Source organism: Gorilla gorilla, chromosome 18, assembly GCF_029281585.2.
Source record: "Gorilla gorilla gorilla isolate KB3781 chromosome 18, NHGRI_mGorGor1-v2.1_pri, whole genome shotgun sequence".
In the NCBI taxonomy this organism is placed as follows: domain Eukaryota; kingdom Metazoa; phylum Chordata; class Mammalia; order Primates; family Hominidae; genus Gorilla; species Gorilla gorilla.
The window spans coordinates 30,990,356-31,007,046 of NC_073242.2; positions in this window are offsets into that span (position 1 = coordinate 30,990,356).

Here is a 16,691-nt window from a genome sequence, read left to right on the forward strand (position 1 = left end):
AATGGCGTGATCTCAGCTCACTGCAACCTCTGCCTCCCAGGTTCAAGTGGTTCTCCTGCCTCAGCCTCCCGAGTAGCTGGGATTGTAGGTGCTCACCACCTCACCAGGCTAATTTTTGTACTTTTAGTAGAGACAGGGCTTCACCATGTTGGACAGGCTGATCTCGAACTCCTGACCTCAGGTGATCCACTCGCCTCAGCCTCCCAGAGTGCTGGGATTACAGGCGTGAGCCACCATGCCTGGCCACACAACGGGTTTTTTATGCAGTCCAAACACAATTATATGCAAGGATTCGTACTGCACAACAAAGCAGTCCACAGTGGAAGGTCATTCATTGACCACCGTCCCTCCAATGGGCCAAGTAGATTGAGTTTTCATAAAAGGACATGCTCACTGCTTAAATGTCCATTTTTTGTGCATCCTTTCCCTCAAAAGAGCAAAGTGAAAGATTCTGATATTCCTGATGTGGCTTAGAGAATTCTTAATTAAATTCTCTAACCCAGATCTGTACTGGCCGTACTCTCAAGACCATCTTCCTCCTTGAGTAAGAATAAAACTTAATACCTGGAGTCACTTAGGTTTGAAGGATGAGCAAATGTCATTATAAAAATGTTATCTACAGAAGGTAATGAGTGCATGGAACCATGGTCGGCTTATCTTCATTGAATTAACACATTAACAAATTCAAAAAAGATTCTTAGAGAATGGGACATAAGATACACAAGCTTTGATGGAAACTAGGTAAAAGAATACTGTCTGTGTTTTACTCCCTGACAGAGAGGAGAATTCCTTACAATGGAATTCCTTACACTGGACCATTGATTAAAACCCATGTATGCCTAGTGTTCCATTACTGGAACGCTAAGCATGTGGGAGTTATTTATATCCTACTGCTCAAGGTCATCGCTGAGGTCTGATTTCTCACACGTCTGCAATTCAAAAAAATTGCAATCTCTGGCATAAATGGGTTAAACATATCTGACACCTAAATACTGACAGTCACTCATTATCGGTCTGGTTATGGGTGAGTTCCTGAGTTTCTTCCATTCCAAAAAGGAAATAAAAATCTTGCTTCACCTGCATCTCAAGGCTTTTGTGGGGACCTGGGAAGACACAGTAACCACGAGGTCCCAGAAAGATTTATTGGGCACAAAGTAAGAGAAGTGAGAGATAAAGAAGAAAACAAATTTCTCATTCAAGATGGTATACTGGGGAAAACACTGGACCATTGATTAAAAATACTGAAAGTCATTAATTATCAGTGTGGTTATGGGTGAGTTCCTTAGTTTCTTCCATTGAAAAAAGGAAATAAAAATTCTGCTTCTCCTTCATCTCAAAGCTTTTGTGGGGACCTGGTGAGCTAATGGAAGAGGGAATGCTTTGAAAAGAATTGTGATTATTTGGATGTAGAAGGCAAGATGCAGGAGGTGTCACTGGGTGACCCCCAAGTTCCTGACTTGACAAAACAGGTAGATAAGAAAAGATACCCCGGAAGAAAAACACATTTGAGAAGAGAGTTTGGTGGGAGTTGAGTATCCCGTGTTAGTGGGATACCCAAATGGAGATGTACAATAGGCAGCTGGATATTCAGAACACTTGGGCCAGGTGTTCTCCAGAACTGGTCCAATAACCAGAAATTCCATCCTTCTCTCAGCTGGAGTTACTCTGACTGTGACAGCTGCTGCTCCAGTTACTCTATTTATTATTACTAATCCCCCAGGGCCGCAAGACCCTTCCACAGAACTCTCTCTCATTCCTTTCCACATAAATCAGCAGAAGAACTACACTAAGTCCCAGGTGATAAATGAACCCCTTCCCCAAAGAGTTTGGCTTAAGCCCAAATCAGCAGCTTGCCTGTCGATTTATTGTTCATTTAAATCATTCTTGCCTCTTATGACAAAATGTTAATGACAAAATATAGGTGATCCTCCAATGGAGGGAAAAGCTGTATCTTTGCAACTGGAAATTAGAAATGTATTATTAACAATGAGCATTAATTACATATTTTAATGCTCACAGGAGAGATGTGATTGGGGGATAATTTGCAGAGAGGCATAGGGGGCTCTGAAACCTAGCGCGATCATTTTATTAGACAGATCCTATTTCCTGCACCCATGAATATTTCATTCGGAATATTTACTCCATCTTATTATTCAGCCATTCTTCCTCGGCTAAGCCCCAGGTTTAGACAAGTCTTCTCTCTTTCCTGATCTTGTTCTTGAGAGAGCGACAGTTATCCAGAGATGATGTATGATTCTGAGAAAGAGTATCCTGAAAACCAAATTATAATTTGCTCTGTCCCCAGGAAAATCCGTATTAGCAATGGAGGCCCTGTGATTACTTAAGGCTGTGCACACTCTATGGGAAAAGGATATGAGGTATCTTAAGTGTTGATATCTCTTGCTCTGGAAAGTCTTCCTAATCCTAATAATATAATTCTCCAGTCCAAGACCAGATCCAGAGTGCATTGTCCTGCCCCATCAAAGACCCCCACTAGGTTGTCCTAATTACCTGTGACCAAGACACACATCCCTCTGCAAATCTGCCAAGCCTAGATTTCAAGAAGTATTCAGCTCATCAGAACTGAACATTTTAACAAATATTCAGATACATAAACACACACAACCTACACCCTTGCAAATATGATCAACTTCATGGGAGTAGATGTACTTGCCCCATTTGCAGTTGTCTCCCTAGCATGCAAGTAAGTTTACCCCTACTTCAATGTATTTCATTAAATGAAGTATCTTTCCTCCTTTTACTTACAGAGTATTATCTTATTCCTTCCACACAACCTCACAGCAACATACTCTTCATTCTGTGTACTTTTGGTAGAAGTCAACTGAGCTTCAGAGAGAACATAGAAGCTTAAGCAATAAACTCTTAGCTGGGCACAGGGGCTCCTGCCTATAATCCCAGGACTTTGGGAGGCTGAGGCAGATGTTTGGAGTTCAAGATCAGCCTGGCCAATATGGTGAAACCCTGTCTCTACTGAAAGTACAAAAATTAGCAGGGCGTGGTGGCACACACCTGTAATCCCAGCTACTCGGGAGGCTGAGGCTGAGGCAGGGAGAATCGCTTGAACCCAGGAGGCATAGATTGCAGTGAGCCTAGATTACGCCTTCCAGCCTGGGTGACAGAGACTCTGTCTCAAAATAAATAAATAAATAAATAAATAAATAAATTAATTAATTAATAAAATGAGCCCTTAAGGGCACATGCTGGTACATGCTAGAACTGAGTTTAAACTAAAGACTGATTCTGAAGTTTATGTATGTAAGATCATCCAACCCATCATTGGGTGAATTTGAGAAAGTTCAAGAAAAAAAACAAATAAAAAATAATAATAACCCTAACTGTAAACAACAGCAAGTGCCATTTATTTATGACATATTACAAGCTTTGCACACATTATTTCATTTAGTTCTCCCAACAATCATATCAAGTAGGTACAGTTATCTTCCTTATTTTATTGATGAAAAAAGAATCTCAGAAGGTTAAGCAACTTGACCAGGCACACACAGCTTCTAAGTGTGGGATCAGAAGTCACATCTCTCTGACTCCAAAGCAGGCAAATTTTCACCTTGGCATTGAAGCAGTTTTACAGACCTATGTTGACTTTTTTTTTCACCAATTGACCAGGGAACTTCTAACTACTCAGCATTAAACTTCCTAAATTATTCCATTCCTGCTCTGTCAGACTACGAGCTCAAAGCCTTAGTCCTGGAATCCAGTTTTCTGCCCCAGGCTCCCTGGACCTATAGGTCCAGAGAAGCTACCTCTTCTCCAGTCCAAAAGAGTTCCCTGACTTCGGAGTGCAGTTCTGTCTGGGTAAAACACTCTGCTGAAGAAGGGTCTATAAGAGATTTTACTATGGCTATCTTTTTGGACATATTAAGGGCAAGTTCTCTAATGACTCATAAAGGCCATTAACATGGGTTTTGCAGTGAGTACTAAGACCTTCCCATATGAGTATAACTGAAACCCTACACAAATAATGTGATGTTTAATTGCATGTGCAAATAAAATTATGCAAAACTCTCTAAGAGTATAAAGTTCGAAAGACTGTATTTTATAAAGAATTTTTTAATGATATAGGAATAACCTTAGGCAAGTATGTTAAGGAAAAAACAGCAGGGTGTGAAACTGTACATAGTGTATCATCATCATTATGTAAATTATCTAAAAGCGAGAGGTGGGAGCAGGGGAAGTACTTGCAGATAAATACACAAAAGTGCTAACAATGGTTGCTGATAGATGGTATGATGGAGACTTTTAATTTTCTTTTTTTATACATTGTGAAATTTTCCAAATTCTCCTTGGTGAAAATATTTGTCTTTGGCCTAGGGGGAAATAAACATTTATGAACAACAACGTGTTAGGTTATAATATTCAAATTTACATAGAGGTCTAATATTGTAGATTTGATAGCAAACTTCGTGAAAGGAGAATAAAGTTTTCAGGTTTTGCTTCTGTATCTATTCACCCCATTAGACGACATTTTGTTGACATAATATTTTCTGTTTATTCCTTTCCTTCAGAACTGATGCAGTTAGAATATTTGTGTTAAACAAGCCTACCTGAGGCCAATTACAGCTCTCCTTCCAACCCTGGAAGACAGGAGAAGAGAAGCATCTCATTTCTCTCTCACCCCATCTGATACATATATTCAGGCTGGGCGCAGATGACATCTGTCCAGACAACGGATAATATTGCAATCACTTCTGATTAGTTTCCTGTTACCACCACACTGTTCACCTGTGTTACAGGAGTGGCTACTGGGGTGTGCTGGAAGGAGGGAAGAGTAGGCGATGAAGGCAGTTACTGTAATTTGAGAATCTGTGCTATCGTTACCAAAGTCTTTTCTTCAGAATCCAGATCCATGCATCCTCCTTTCCTCACATACAGACATTCTGCATGTGGGATATGCTAGGCAACCAGTCAAATTTCCTACATTTCAGTGGGATGGACTGTTTGTCTTAATTTACATTTCTCCAGGACCTTAGGAGCCATCATATTGGTGAAGAATAAATAGGTCTCAGCGATTGTAACATGATGCATATAATTTGCTACTGACAGTTTTTCCCCTGAAAATAGCAATGAGGAAAACCTAGTTACTTCTTTCAAGCCAGTGGTGAACTTTCTATTCGTTTTCTGAGCAACTCAGTTTTTTAAGAGTCACTCTTAATTTTGTATTAATAAAAACTTGATTTAAAAAATCAGAAAGATGTGTTATGAAGGCTGTCAGTCCATTTTCTAATGATCCACATTTCCTTATTCAAGGCCAAAGCTATAACTTTAGTATTAAAATACATGTTCACTCTAGGCCTTACCAATGTTGATTAAGCCAGGGATAAGGCAAGAAGCAGAAAAGATCGACAGTATATTTTCATTCACTCTCTCTTAAAATAATGATGTATGCAACTTCATGTCATTACTTTTTAATGATCTTAGCCTAGTTAATAGCACAGTAATATTCCAAAAAGGAGCAGGAAATTATTTCCACATTTAATTTTCATTGCAAAAGTGAGAGGCACTCTTGATTTTTTTTCTGCCAGAGAAGCTGTCTGCTGCCTATGACTGCATTAGCTCTGCTACATTACAGCTGAGCTAATGGATCAAAGCCAAGTGATTACTTTCCTAGTCTTTTGAGCATTTCCAAGTACCAACTGACCAGCTCTCAAAGACTTGGACATGGCTTTTCAATGTCGCCATGAAGTTTGCTTGATTTCCCATCAAGGCAGGGCCTTTTGACCTTGCAACTGACCTGAGATGGGATTCATTATATGTGTCCCTTTGGATATCTTGGTTGCACAGAATAATTAGAAAAGGGGGCTCTAGGAAGTGTAATAGAATGTTATACATTATGATCCTAGGCCTTTGGTATGGAGCAGTTAACATCACAGAGATGGTTCCTTATGTTGGAGCTCATGGCAGCAAGATTTAAAATATTACATTTTCTCAATTCCATAATGTTCTTCATTATAGGAAACACAATTGATATAGTGTATATATCAATTCTTCTTTTTGGGAGAAAGGAGAAAAATAAAAAACAACAAACTAACTTAAATATTGACATAAATTGTAAAATGCATCTGAGATAACACCAAATGTGAAAAAAAATAAAAGTATGTCTTTGAACCACAATAAAAGGCCACCATATACCCAACAGAATGGCTAAAATTAAAAAGACTGACAACACCAAACACTGGCAAGGACACAAAGCAGACGTAATTCACATACATTGCTGATGGCAGGGTAAAATTGGCCGACCACTCTGGAAAAAGTTCTGACAGTTTCTTATAAAATGAAACCCACAACTATCCTATGACTCAGCAGTTCCAATCTTAGGTACTTATCCAAGAGAAATGAAAGCGTATGTTCACAGAAGACTTGTACCTAAGGAAAAGTTGTCAGTAGCAACTATCTTCATAATAACCAAAGGCTAAGACAGTTGTGCATCAACTGACGAACAATAAACAAACTGCAACATCTTCATTCAATGAAGCACCTTTTTTTTTTTTTTTTTTTTTTTTTTTTTTTTTTTTTTTTTTTTTTTTTTTTTTTGAGACGGAGTCTTCTTGCTCTGTCACCTAGGCTGGAGTGCAATGGCACGATCTCAGCTCACTGCAATCTCCGGCTTCTGAGTTCAAGTGATTATCCTGCCTCAGCCTCCCAGGTAGCTAGGATTATAGGAGCTTGCCACAACATCCAGCAAATTTTTTATTTTTAGTAGAGATGGGGTTTCACCATGTTGGCCAGGCTGGTCTCAGACTCCTGATCTCAGGTGATCCACCTGCCTCGTCCCGCCAAAGTGCTGGGATTACAGGCGTGAGCCACCGTGCCTGGCCTAATGAAGCACTATTCTATAAGCTAAAGGAACAAACTACTGACAGACACAGCATATAGATGGATCTCAGAGACATTATGCTAAGTGAAAGAATTCAAACACAAGAGTGCATGATTCCATTTATAGAAAACTACAACAGGCAAAACTAACCTCTGGTGGAAAAAAAGAACAGTTGTTGGTTCTGGAGGACAAAGGATCAGGGCTTGACAAGGAAGGGTTTCAAGGAAACTTTAATTAATAACATACATGTTGATGCCTGCAACTTACTTTGAAATACATCAAAAATATAAGCTGGATGGATGGATGGATGGATGAGTGGATGGATGGAGATAGATGCGTGGATATGTGATAAAACAAGTACAGGAAAATATAATTATAGAAACTAGATGGTTGGTATATAGGTGTTCACTGTAAAAGTCAACCTTTCTGCATGGTGATAATTATGATAATAAAGTGCTGGGAAAGTATATCTTTGAATCAAGTAAGTATGGTAGATGAAATGTTTCACCCACATCCTTCCCTGTCCCCATTGTATGGACTTAAAGAATCCGTAATCCCTATGGTGTGCCTTCTGAAAGCTCACGATTCTTCTATCTTGTTCCATTCAAAAATCTGAAAAATCAGCATGTGAACTTGTTCCGGTTTTATAGTAGGTAGATGTGCGTGACCAATCTCACTTTGGGATATTTGTATTTTAATCCAACAATGCATTTAACACTCACTAATTAAGGGTTTTGTTTGTTTGGTTGGTTGGTTTTGTTTTTTGAGATGGAGTCTTGCTGTGTCACCCAGGTTGGAGTGCAGTGGTGCCATCTCGGCTCACTGCAACCTCTGCCTCCCAGGTTCAAGTGATTATTCTGCCTCAGCCTCCTGAGTAGCTAGGACTACAGGTGCCCGCCACCATGCCTGGATAACTTTTGTATTTTTAGTGGAGATGGGGTTTTACTATGTTGGCCAGGCTGGTCTCAAACTCCTGACCTTGTGATCCATCCACCTTGGCCTCCCAAAGTGCTGGGATTACAGGCGTGAGCCACTGTGCCCAGCATTAAGTATTTTTTTTTAAGAGACAGGGTCTCACTATGTTGCCCAGGCTGGGGTACAGTGGCTATTCAGAGGCACCATCATGGCATACTACAGTCTTGAACTCCTAGACTTAACTGATGCTCCCACCTCCGCCTCCTGAGTAGCTGGGGAAGTATCTATTTAATTCCTCCAGTGCCTTATCTATTTCCTCACCTTTAAACATAGTAACAACCGTGTTTTGTGCAACTTCTGTGTGCCAGATACTATGCTAAGTGCTTTCATAAATTATTGTTATTATTGTAAACTGTCTTGTGGTTTAGGAGTCATTACCACTGCTTTACAGATGAGAAAACTAAGGTCCAGGCAGTTTGGAAAATTTTCCTAAGATTAGACAGCTATTCTGTGGCAAAGCCAGCATTCGAAACCTGGTGTGTCTGATTTTGAAGCCCATGTCCTTCAACATACAATAAAATGAGGGCTTGGACTAAGCTCCTTTTTTGTTCTAAAATCTCTAATTCTGGGAGAGGAGGAAAATCACTGTATTAGACACTGTTGAGAGCAATCATTAAATTTAAGGGTCTTTGTATAATTTTATGTCAATAAATAAATGAATATATACCAACCGATTTATAGCATTACTTCCAGCGACTCCTGCAGGCTGGTTAGTTTCTTGTTCTCCCAACATCCCTTGTGTTTTTAAACATAACAAAATGCAAAGAGAAAAGACAATCAGAGATCAGTCTGGAAAAGAGCACGCTGCTGTCACCAGCTACCTAAGATCAACTGATTGCTATAGCTCAGGGTTGAATTTGTTGTTTCCTGGAAGCCACAGTGAAGGGGAAACATCTTGTATTCTATAGCATTTGGTTTCATATACAAGATAGCATACAAATACAACTGCAGGGGTGAACTTTTTTCTTTCTTGGACAACTTGGTAGGAATCTACATTCTTATTCAAAAAATGTTAGTTAACAGGGAACAGTATCTTTGGCTTTCTTTTTTTAAAACAGAAATATAAGAAAGCATTCTTCAAATGGACAAACCTTCTGGGATTCTCCCTAAAGGCAGCATATGCCCTTAAATAGAAACTCGGCTAAGGCCCTGCTATGTGGCCGAGAATTAGTTTCACATGCTTGGTTTTGTGAGAATCTCATAAAATATTGATTTAGAACTTGGAGACTCAAGATAAATGACTACGTTAACTGGTCTTTTGGTTGGATATTGGGCTGCAATTGATTCATGACTGGTTTCTCTAACAGAAATTCATGGGACAGAAATTGAGTTTTGGGTTATAGTTCATACATTTCTTCCTTTGCCATTAAATGTTGTGCATGTTTTCACCTAAATGATCAATTACATTGTAACAATAACCCCTTATTTTATACAGCATTATGTAGTTATCAAAGACCTGTAACTCTTTTGATAACTTTTCTGTCTCTTTCTCTCTCCAAACTCCCTCATCTCTGTAGGATAGATACTATGCCCTCCTATTTTATTTTATAGATTAGTAAATAGAAGAAAAGAGATAATAGTCACTATTATTTCATTTTACAGACAAGAAAGTTGAAGGAAAGAAATTTGGCAAAAATTACATACTTGATAGTTGCGGCAGCCAGGACTGACCCTGCCTTACCTCTGTTTGAACAGCAATAGCAATAACGATAGTCATAAAACATCACAGCTTTTATGTAGCAAGATGCTTTGCATGCATACGTCAGTGCTTCTCCAGTCCACTAAGAGACTGGAAGACTCCCTAGCTGAGCAGGTCCCTCTGCTGGAGGATTCAGGGAACCAAAGCCTATCCCAAATTGGCTGCCATCTTGACAATTTCTCACCGTCGCCCACTGCCATCATGGCAGCACGCAATAAACCAGAGAAGCTTCTACGTGGATTGGTTAAATTCTGGGCTTCCTAAAATGTTCCAGAGGCTGTTTGCAATGGGGAAGTCACAGAGGAGTAACTGAGCCTATCATTCTTGGCCAAGTCCTGCAATTATGGCTCACAATTATTTAGGCTCACCTCTTTCTGATATCTGCTTGGTCCTTCCTTATTTAAGATGCACAGCTGGGGTTTCCAGATGGTCTGGGGGACACTCATTCTTTATTTATCCTCTTCCTTTGCCTTATAAGTAAAGGAAAGTTGAGATTATAATAAATGCTCAATAAACATTATACCCGTTCTGGGTTATCAGAAAAACAATGCTAATATGCCCTATATTAGGGTTTATGAGCTGTAGACATGTTCTCACCAAAACCAAATGAGACCTGGTTCACTGTAATGCTCCCATCCAGCAAAAGCCACCACACACACCCGAGCTCCCTAATCCAGCTTGGAGAGTCTCCCAACTGGCTACAAACTAATCAAAAAATATAATGACTTTGTACGTAATCAAACAGTACAAGAACACTTCTTTTGTTGAATGGCACATAATTCCACAGACTTCCATGTGTTCATATATGACCAAGGGCTAAATAGCTACAGGCTACCAAAGGTGTAATTAAGGATAATAGACACCGGTACTCATGAACTAAAATCACTGCATTCCTAAAGATTACTGAAGATTCTAATTCAATGTTTTTCAAAGAATGATTGGACTATGCAGGATCCCTTATGCTACTTCTCAAATGCAGTTTAGGAGTCCGTAGTGCTGAGAGGGTCATGCTCAAAAATATTTAAGATACCACAAATGAGCCAAACAAAAAAAAAGAACAAAATACAATGTTGAGACTGACCATCAGAATCTTCACCTTGCCCATTATCACATGACCTGTTTCTCTCCTCCTGAGCTCTTTATTTTCTGATTGTTACCAACTAACCTTTCTAGTAGACAGGTAAAAATATCCTTCCAAAGATGTTGCAGTATAGTTCTTGGTCTCTTTACCGGAGTGTTGTTAATTACACATTAACCACATGAAGACTTGGGATGGAGGAGGGAGGAATTCTTGCAGCCTGTGGAAGGGGAGCCTACAGCACATCAATTACCAACCTTAAGGACTGTTCATTAAGTGAGATAATTTATATAAAACACCTAGCACATAATAAATGCTCAATAAACATTATACCCATTCAGTACCTCTTCCTGGGGAATATAATCCATTTTCTACCTGCTGATTAATTAGCGAGAGTCCTGCATATCTGAGTGATGCGCCATACAGAGCATGGACAGTTGATTCATCATGAATAATGTAATGTCACAATCTGGACTATTTATATTCAGATGAATTGTACATAATATGCCATACATGCTAAAGAGGAACATTAATATTTAGCATTCCAAGCTAAGCCAGGATGATTAATTTGGTTTTAACTTAGTATCTTCTTTGCAGAATTTTCAATCTTCTTTCTCTTTTTAAAGGGACATTATAAGAAATATTTTCTACAACATAATTGGTTCTTGCTTACACACTGCTTAGAAGAGTTGTGTGGGATGTTTCGAGAGCCTTAAAAAATCTCCAGCTAGCTTTTTATCCAGATGTTTTAGTTCTGAGACTTTATGCTAAGGAGACATTTGAAAGTATATGGGGGAAAAAGACTTTATGCAAGAATGTATAAGAATAGGTAATTGCTTCAGTGAATTCATTCATTATATGGAACATTATGCAGTCATTAAAAAATGACTTACACAAAGCATTATCAACAACACAGGAAAAGGAATATACTTAGGTTATAGATTTAAGTAAAAATAATTAGCATACAGTAAGGAACTGAAGAAAATACAGCAAAATGTTTACAGTGGTCGTTTTTGAAGAAGTGAGTCTACTGATAATACCTTTTGCTACTTCAAAAAAATTTCCCCATTTGCTTTTTTAATTGGAAAAATTCTTTTATATGTAAGTTAAGTATTACTGGCTCCAAGCTCCATGAGGCCAGAGTCTTTGTTCCTCATTCACTATTATGGTTCCAAGTCTTTTAACATAGGGCTTGTAGTAATTTTTATCAACCTTATTTTCTGCAATAATAACATCTTCTCTGTTTTTTTTTAAATTTTGCTGAGTTCCTGAAGCCAAGGAAATTAATAATGTGGAAGAGAGGGATAATGGTCACCAGTCACCATTTATTGAGCACCTACTATGTGCCCGCCCCTGTGCTATCCTCTCTACACATGTTATTTCTAATCCTTGTCACAGCCTTGTAAGTAAATATGATCTGTATGTTTCAGATATGGAAACAGAGGCACACAGAGAAAGCTAAGGAACTTCTCCAAGTTCTACTTAGTATGAATAAAACTTAACTGTGTGATTATAGTGTTTTCACTGTTTCTACTAGAGCTCACCTGGCCTTTAGATCTTTCTAGAATTCCATAAGCAGATGCTGTCTCAACACAAAGATAATGACCTTTTCAGTTTTCATTGCAGATGTTCCTGAGTGATTACTGCTTCTATTGGTTTACACATGGCATGGGTCTATGCATTTAAAATTGTGCACCTAATGACCCAGGATGCCTTCCTATCATCCATCCTGCTCTCCAGCTCCATTTGGTTTCCTTTACTGAAGCCCCAGCACTTGGTCTTCTTGAGTCCCTTGACCTCTCAGCAAGATGAGAGTGGGTAGCCACGTGCTTGACCATCTGGGCACACGAACGCAGCACCAAGAAGGCAGATGTTGATGTTCACTACAGAATCTGTGATGAGCATTGCTGGGCCTTTGGATTTGTGGAGTGTGCAGTTTAAAATCACACTCACCTTCAAGGAGCCTTCCTTCTTTCTGCAAATAACTTGTGGAGGGCTCACTCTGCACAGCATAGAGCTGAGTGCTAGAGTCTAAGATGGATAAAAATATTTAAGATCCCTGTCTGTCTGGGGCTCGCACCCCACTGGGAGAGGTAGAGTCACACATGCAAGTACATAAATGGCTATGTGCTATAATAAGGAAGCTGGGTGTTGTGATGGGGCCCTTTCCGTGGTCTGGAGGCCATTTAGGATGTACCAGTGCTCTGAAATATAAAGAATGGGTAGAGATGAACTTAGCCAAGAGGGTGGGGAGGGAAGCAACACGACTCATTTCAAAAATAAAAATGGTTAGAAGTTCCCAGAGCACATAAGAGCTAGTGGGAGAAAAGACCCAAGAAAGGAGAAGCCTGATGCAGAATCCTAAAGACTGTGCTAAGAATGTTCACATTTACGGCAAATGCCATGGGAGGCTATTGAGACTCTAAGGAGGCTCAAATTACATTTTTAAAAGATCCCTCTGATGGTGTGGGAAATGAGCTAGAGAGGGACAAGAGTGGATGTAAGCTCCTCCTTTCTTCCCTGGTCCAAAGCAGCATCTCTCGATTCATCACACCTACCTTGGATACAGCCTCTGTGACGGAGTCTTCTCTGCACCTCTGCAAATCTATCTTAGATACCCCTCATATGCTCCATGGCACTGTGTACTTTCTCCATCTTCACACGTCACAGTATATTGGAATTGCCTGCTTACTTCTCTGTAACATCACTAGTCTGAAAGCTTTGAAGGCAAGGATCACATTTACCTTGTTTACACTTACATCCCCAATGCCACCAACCATGTTGGTTCACAGTAGGCATTCAACAAATATTTACACAATCACCATTTCATTGAGCACCTACTGTGTGCAAGGTACCCTTCTAGTCCTTTCATACGCATGAACTCATCCAATTCTGCCAATACTCCTTTGCAGCAGGTTCTATGATTGTCCCCAAGGTAACTGATGAGTAAACTGAGGCACAGAGGAGGCTAGGCAATGTGTCCAAGGTTACAGGCTAGTATGCTGCACCACTGGGGTTCATAGTGCATGCTTGCAACCACACACTCTAATGATTAACAAAAGAATGGAATTCTCATCTGTTAGAGCCAGCATTTAATTATCTGTGTTAATGGTTCAAGGCAGTGTCCTGCATCATCCAAAACAGTGAGTAACTTCCAAATAATCCCCAGCGGACTCTATGATACATATGGGTTTTTTTTTCCGGTAGATTGACCTTCATAAATTACCACTTAAAATAGCCAATAACAAAACCTATTCCTGTTCCCTAAGTAGCAATCAAACTAATGGACAGGAAGTAACTAAGAACTAAACTGGCTAAGCCAAAAAAAGCACTCAATCAACAAATTTAATTAAGCACTTAACTACTTCTTCTTCAAGTTCCTGCCATGGTTCCTGTTTCTTACCGCTGCCAAGTCTCTTAAAAGCATATGCTACACCCACCATCTCTATCTACTTCCTTACCTCTTCTTTCTGCATCCTTAAATCAGGTCTTTGTTTGCACAACTGCACTGAAGTGGCTCTGGCAAAAGTCACCAATAGCCACTGTGTTGCCACATTCAATGGGACCCTTCATCTCCACAGTTGTCCATGGCATTTAGTCTTCTGCGACATCTTTCACTCCTTGAAATTTTTTTTTTTTATTATACTTTAAGTTTTAGGGTACATGTGCACATTGTGCAGGTTAGTTACATATGTATTTTTCTTTAGCACCTTGGATACCACTGCCCATCCCAGGAGAAACAGACAAAAGGACAGGGATCCAGAGCACCCTATTTTATTTCTCATCTCTCTGTGACTGGGAAAAATCACAAACTCTTCCTCTGCCCTGAGTTTTAACCCATTGTGTGCTGCTATGAGATTAAGACATCCAGGCTGTGTGGCTTTCTTTTTTCTCCCCTAATCTTACAGGACAGCACAAAGAATTTTCATAAGGCAGTATTTCACATCAATTAGAAAATATTTGAATCAACAAAACCTCCATAATATAGTATACTGAATACAGTATAATATATGAATCCACCAAGGAAACTGAGTTTGTTTTGTTTTGTGTTCTAGCAAGGGATTTCATTTAAGGACATGAGAGGTACAGAGTTTCAAAGAAAAGGGCAGTCCCAGGATCATCCAGGCTAGGAGGGCCCTATAACTACATTTAAACATTGTGCAAAGGTACAAAGGGCTTGGGCTTTGAGATCAGCAACTTGGGCTAGAACTCCAGGTCAGCAAATTCCTAAGAGTATACATTTCTGCACTTACACTTAAGCTCTTGAGACTCGATGTCTTTATGTGGAAAATAAGAATGATAGAAGAGATAGTGAAGAACAAATGGAACATATAAGCTCTTAGTAAGTGCTCACTTTCTCTCTTTCCCTGGTAGAGTTGTACCTTCCCCACATTTCCCAGCTCCTTTCAAGGTTGGGTGGGGCCGTGTGACTAGTACCGCCCAATCAATTGTGAGTAGAGGTCTTCTGTGTCACTTCTGGCTAATGCGTTCATGAGCCACTGCAAGACCCTCCAACAGTCCCTTTTGTTGTGGCAGCAACCCGGAAGCCACGTGATCAAAGCAGCTTACATTTCTGAGTCATCACCTAAAAGACGGTCCTATAGAGTTGCCTAACCAGCTTTGGAATTTGTGTGAGTGATACGTAAGCCTTTGTCATGCTAAACCACTAACATTTCTGGGTTAGTCTGTTCTTACAGCACAGCCTAGATTACCCTGATTAAACGCATCACCCACTGGGGAGTCCTTGTGTTCCCAGGGGTGGAAGCAAGGATGAATCAGCTTCATCTCTTTTTTTAGCCAAGGTCTTTACTGTTAGCATCTCCTGTTTTCTTCCTTCTCTTCCCTTCACACACCAGAATCTGGTCTCTTTATTTTACCCCCAAAGAAACTGAAGTCCAGAGAGGCCAAGTGACTTGTCCAAGCTCACACAGCACATAAGTGGCACAGCCAGGCCAAGAACCCAGGGCCTCTGACTCCCCTCCAGCCCTCATAGTGTCCACACTACATTACCTCCCAGCAGCTTCCAGCTTCAAATGTTAATAATGTTCTGAGCTTGCCAAACCTTTCAATCATGTAAGCGATACAATCTATGCTACATTAATGCACTAATTACCAAAGGAGCACATTACCATGCCCTAATTACTAACAGGAAGTGTTGTCAATTCACCATCCTGTTTGCCAGTACATGCAAAATGTTTCCAGACTTGTTCTCAAGGTTTGGCTGGAGGAGGGAAGACAAAATACAAAGAACAATTGATTCATTTCATATTGACAACCAGTCAGGTGGCCCTTCTATTATTATTCTTTGTTAGCTAAACACAATCCAACAAAGCCCCAGAAGAAAGGTAGCTGATAGAATGAGACGGGTGGGACAGGCAGTGTAATGAGCTCCAGAAAGAGATTTGCCCACCTGGTTTAGATGCCCATCTTTCCCTTTTTGCCTCTAGGGTTTTTCAAAGCCTCTGTTTTTTCAGTCATAAAATGGGCATAAAAGTAGAGCCAACCTCATGGGGCTGCCCTGGGAATTCAGTAGCATCACGCACACAAAGTCCTATGCAAAATGGCAAGAAGATAATAAGATGCTTAACTGTTATTGCCTATGATGATGATTGCTATTTAGGGGTAGTTTCTTAATCACTGATTTTTCCAAGAAGATTAAAACCAGGCAATGAGGCCAGGCACAGTGGCTCATGCCTGTAATCCCAGCACTTTGGAAGGCCAAAGTGAGCAGATCACTTGAGGTCAGGAGTTCGAGACCAGCCTGACCAACATGGTGAAACCCCATCTCTACTAAAAATATAAAAATTCTCACGCCTGTAATCCCAGCACTTTGGGAGGCCGAGGCGGGTGGATCACGAGGTCAGGAGATCGAGACCATCCTGGCTAACACGGTGAAACCCCGTCTCTACTAAAAATACTAAAAATTAGCCGGGCGTGGTGGCGGGCGCCTGTAGTCCCAGCTACTCGGGAGGCTGAGGCAGGAGAATGGCGTGAACCCAGGAGGCGGAGCTTGCAGTGAGCCGAGATCGCGCCACTGCACTCCAGCCTGGGCGACAGAGCGAGACTCCGTCTCAAAAAAAAAAAAAAAA